Here is a 5817-nt window from a genome sequence, read left to right as displayed (position 1 = left end):
CAGTACCTCCTTTCTTTCTTGCAGGAGAGAAGGGTTTAGAAACACTTTAAAGGGGAACACTTCGTGCTCCTTTCTCCAACCTGACCTTGATGCTCAAATTGCTTGGCTGAGGCATCCAGACCCTCCACGAGAACCCATTTAATAATCTAATAAGATAATTGGATGCCTCATTTGAGATCAGAAAATGTCAACAAGGCTCAGCCAGCTCCTTTTTATTATAGAGCTTGAGTGGCTTTGCTACTTCGGCAAGAGCACAAGACACCAGAAACATTCATTTTGATTTTCGAATTCAATGCCCTACTGAGAAATGCAGGCTGGACTACCAACTTTCTTTTTCCCAAAAATGTTCTTTCCTCTCATCATATACATGCACATGAACTCCAGATTCCTCCAGACTCCTTCCTGCTTGCTTTTTGAACATGGTTTCAATATAAGTAATTTACTGGCTATTTCTACTCTTTGCTTAAGTTATAAAATACCTTCTGCTTTCATAGATTTCCCATTGGCATCCACTCTAAGAGACCAGCTGGAAGAAACACAAGCCAGCATGATATGTTTTGCTTTCTCTCTTGAGAAGGAGGCAGGTAGAACAATACATTTTAAAATGAAATCTGAAAGAGAAAGTTCCACATGCTGCTAATGCTGCAGCCTCTTCTTCAGTGTGTTCTGTCTTTTCGAGCTGCTTATATGAAAAAAAAATAAAATCCACATGAATCTACTTTATATAACTTATTCCAAAAGAATACTGTTGCTATGTAGACTTGTTTTCTGGTGCAGGGGGACGTAAATTTGGAGGAAACCCACTCCAGTTTTATTTATGTAGAAACTTACCCAATGTAGATAGCATATTAATGTTGGAATTAGTGAAATTTAATTTTTTTTTCACCCAGGCAATTTTATGTCACGGGTATATAGAAACATTCTTTACGCTCATCGGAACTTCAAAATCATGGTCAGCCACGGTTAGGCTTTACTGCTGAAAACAAAACTTATTTGTGTCATTGAATATGAAAAAAATTGAGCTGGTATCCAACTAGAAGCTTTATCCTTACTGACTAGCATTCATGGCTCCGGAAGGTACTATGCATTTTACCAGAGGAAAAAAGTAACCAATTTTATCCAGCTGTAAACCCTGTGACCTACAACCTTGTAAGATTTACTGGTGAAATACTGCCACAAATGTCAAGGGCTTAACCAATCACATTTTTTAAAAACTGGGTTTAAGACATGTTTCATGAGATGGAACCCATCCAAAACAATTTTGAAGTGGCAAAGAACCTGAGGCTAGCTAGATCTGCTAAATGTTCATAACAATAAAATGACTCCTAATGACATGGTGCTGTAACCATAGATCAGCAACTAATAATCACTCAGCAGAAAGGCTTCTGGAAGCTTCTGGTGATTAATAAAGAGACACACAACTGGGCGATGTGCAGAGTGAGAGACTTTGAAACACTCTACCCTGACTGGGTTGTCTTTGTCAACAACCATCTCTCACTCCCATCAAAGTGTGAATATCTATGCAAAAGGAAAGGTGGGGAGATCATTAAGAGCCAGAGGTGGCAGATGACTCCAAGGAAATAGTGTCTTCCAGACAAAACAGGACTGATGCACACATAAACTAAAAGAGATTATGCTTACAAGACTTGCCCATGTTCAAATCAAGCACACTCCCAGCCCTAAGAAAGAAAGTGGATGGAAGACCCATCCCTAACCCAGAAGCTATTTGTAATTGATTTCTGCTAGAATAGAGGGGAAAAAAATCAGTTTTCTCAATTGAGTGCCACTGGGTCTATCAACCACACTCCAGGACAGGCCCTATGACCAGAAGTAGTTGGCTGACACAAAATACACTCCATGTTGATGGTGTGTGTGTGTGTGTATGATGTGTACATGCATGCACGTATATTTTACATTCTAGTATTCTTCTATTTTGTTTTCTTTTGTCATTCTTCCAGTTTTTTAAGAGAGAGAGAGAGAGAAGGAGAGAGGGAGGGAGAGAGGGAGGGGGAGGGGGAGAGGGAGGAGGAGAGGGAGGGGGAAAGGGAGAGAGAGAGAGAATGAAGTTGGGTGGGTAGGGAAGTGGAAGATTTGGGAGGAGTTGGGTGGAAATATGATCAAAGATTTTATAATATGAATATTGTATAAAATTTTATACATATATGTGTAATCTGTTTGGAATTTGGCTATTTATTTGATTGTGGCTTCTGTCTGTATCTTGCTAATGGGAGGCAAAGGAAACTCAAGCAGTCTGCTATATTCTAGTCACTTAATAGCCCAGTGATATGATAGAATGCTCTCTCAGATTAATTATTAAAATCTTACTTAGGGGAAAGTCACTTTTAATATGACCACTGTCCAATTTGCCTCTTTTATGAGGTTTAGATTAACTCAATATACAGTATATTTTCATGCATGTGGTTCTGAGAGCATAAAGGCCTTTGCTGACAGACATGCTCTCTTGTATTAGCAGCAGTAACACAAGTAATGGAACTGTTTACCTTTTAGGAATTTCTATCACCAAAACCAGACAAGGATGTTTCTCTGTGCTGTAAATGTACTTTCTATGCAACTTAAAAATAAATGCATTTTAAAAGTAGATAAAAATTAAATAAAATGTAATTTTAAAAAATTATAAGCTTTAGATCAATCAAAAAAATCCCACTTTTCCCCCTTTGTCTCATTTTTGTTTTGCCCTATAGTTGTGCTCTAGTTTCTCCAGAATTTGCATTTGTTTCATCCCTGGCATGCAGGTTGTGATTTCTTTTAAATATTTTGACCATGTTTGACTCGTGGCAATAAAATGGCTGCAGTTGCCCCAGTCCCGGTCTCTTTACACCACTGCAACAAGGAAGAAAGTCTTTTCTTCTAGAAACTTAAAAAATGTGCAAGTCTTACTTCTCTAGCAATAGAATGAAGGCCTAAAAGATTATTTAATGCTGACCACATTTTTATTATAATTTTATTTTTTAATTAAAAAGACTTTTGTATATAATATATTTTGATCATTGTCTTGGAGTTTTATTGCTGTAAAGAGACACCATGACCATAGCAACTCTTTTTTAAAATTTTTTATTAATATTTTATTCATTTACATAGCAACTCTTATAAAGAAAAACATTTCATTGGTGCTGGCTTACAGTTTCAGAGGTTTAGTCCATTTTCATTATGGAGGGAAGCATGGCAGCTTGCAGGTAGACATGGTGCTAGAGAAGGACTTAAGAATTCTACATTTGGATTAGCAGGCAGCAGAAGAAGACTGTGTGCCACACTGGGTGTAGCTTAAGCATCTGAGACTTCAAAGCCTGCCCTCACAGTGACTCCAACATGGCCATACCTCCTAGTAGTGCTATTCCCTGTGGACCAAGAATTCAGACCCACGAGTCTAGGCTGGGACTATACCTATTCAAACCACAACCATATTCTTTTATTCTCCCATTAAAAGTATTGCTGATGTTAGAATTTGGGTAAATTTTATAATAAAAAATGTATAGAATTGAAAAAGCAATTTCTCTGCCCACAAACAAATGAACAGAACATAAATAAAACGAGTTAGAAAAACCTCCAGAAACTATTTACTAAGTAATTGTTTTTTTAAGTAAAGATTAATTAAGCAATGAGCATCTGATTTTGTTATTTAATTTTAAGGATGTGAATGTCTTTAGTATGACACCCATTGACCTTGGGTCATAAATGTACAAAAATTAAATATACAAAGACCTCTGAAAATGTACCTTGAATCAAATATGAATGGCCAGACTCATGTTACCTGGAATAGCATCTGTTAACGTGAAACTGTACACACACTGTGGTCTTCAGATGCTATCTGATAACAATCTTTCCATCTAGGTTTGTGGAAGCATGGAGTCTGTTAGTACAGCCTGATGTTTTCTCTGATAGACTCAAGGATGTCAGGAGAGACAGATAAGGGCAGGGCAAGGATGGCTAGTAAAACTAAGGACAGCCTGAGAATTCAGCTCTGGATTTATAACATTCCAAATCTCTATAATCAGGAAGCTAACTAGTCAATAGGCTCTGTTGAATCTCTAGTGCAGGAATGGCTTCCTTTTGGAAGTGTGGAGTGTGATTGATATGCCCATACTGAATTATTATTATTATTGCCATTTCTGAATGTATGCTTTTGGGATTTATTCAAAATCTATTAGTGTAAGTTATAGGTATGATTCTAATTTTCATTTTTAAATGATTCAATGTTGTTTATGGTTATTTTTAACTTTTTATTAATGTATTTATTGTGTGTGCACATATGCATGTATGGATGTGCACATGTGTGATACACATGTGTCAGTCAAAGAACAACTTGTGGGCATCAGTCTTTTGCATCTATTGTGGGTCTTGAAATTAAACTCAGAATACAGCGTTGATAGCAGATGTTAATTTACTGAACCATCTTTCCAGCCCCATTATGATTATTAAATAAACTAAAGAACATTAGCATACATCATATACTACAAAATGTAACATTTAATATTGTTTCTAACTACAGACAGTGTGATTTTTGACACATGATCCAATAATGCTTTTCATAGCAGGAAAGTTGTGATTTGCCTCAGTTTTTCTCAACTTGCTACAACTTAGAGTCACCTGGGAAGAGGGAACTTCAAATTAGGAATTGACTCCATCAGATTAGCCTGTGGACCTAATTGATACGGGATGACCCAACCCACTGTGATTACCACTCCTGACTAGGTGATCCCAAGCTGTATAAGAGAGCAAGCTGATCAAGCCATGGAAAGCAAGCCAGGACTCATCATTTATGCAAGGTCTCTGCTTCACTTGCCACCTTGACCTTCCTGGGTAATGGGCTTGTATCCTGTAAGCCAAATAAATCCTTTCCTTCCCTGAGTTGTTCTTGCTCAGAGCTTTATTACAGCACAAGGAAAGGAATTTAAAACAGTCCTAACCAGAATTGTGAGACTCCTTAATGTAAAAGAGAGCATCTGCTTTTTATTATATTTTGAGGACACAGTAGGTAAAGAATGGTAGTGAGCTGATCAGGGGCTAGGCAGGAAGAAAGGTAAGGAATGAGACACTTGTAGCCAGTCTCTTCTCAGGTACCATTTTAGATATTAATATGTGGATGTCAGCATTCTCTGGTACAGATGTCCTGACCCATGCCTGATGGCATCCTTTCACATATACACAGTGGGTACCTTCTGTGTTGGAGGGGCGGGTTCCGCTCCTGGAACATTTATTTGATTATCAGTATGGTGACATCCTCTGATATAAACAGCATGGTTGGTAATCAGCAGCTCCCTCTCACAAATGGCTTGCTCTGTGGTCTATTGTAGCCTCTTAATGTAGACAGCAGGAGTTTCTCACACTGATGAATGAGACTTCCTGTCTCAAGGAGAAATTTCTATTTTACAACCTAAGGAAGACTGGCCAGAAGGTAGAAAATAAAATTGAAGACTTGAAAAAATGGAACAGCCTCTACATATATATATATATATATATATATATATATATATATATATATATATATACTCTGAAGCTATCCCCTACTCAGTATAGGGTTTCTGAATTCCAATTATAAAAGTCCTGCTTTTTCTCCTCTTTCCAACACCCCTTTCTGGACTCCAGCCAATATCATTTTAGCCTGCTCACCCTGACACCCAAACATTCTCCTGTCTCCGTGAAGACTGCATGCACAATTACTGTCAATGTTTATTGTTAAAACAGCTTGGTTTCCTTTTCAATTTCTTTTCTTCCCTTTCTCTCCTTCCTTTCTCTCTCTTTCTCTCTCTGTCTGTCTTTCTCTCTCTCTTCCTTTCTTCCTTTCTTCCTTCCTTTCTT

This window comes from Mus caroli, chromosome 2, assembly GCF_900094665.2.
Source record: "Mus caroli chromosome 2, CAROLI_EIJ_v1.1, whole genome shotgun sequence".
NCBI lineage: Eukaryota > Metazoa > Chordata > Mammalia > Rodentia > Muridae > Mus > Mus caroli.
The sequence above is the reverse complement of the archived record's forward strand: the minus strand, read 5'-3'. Positions refer to the sequence as shown.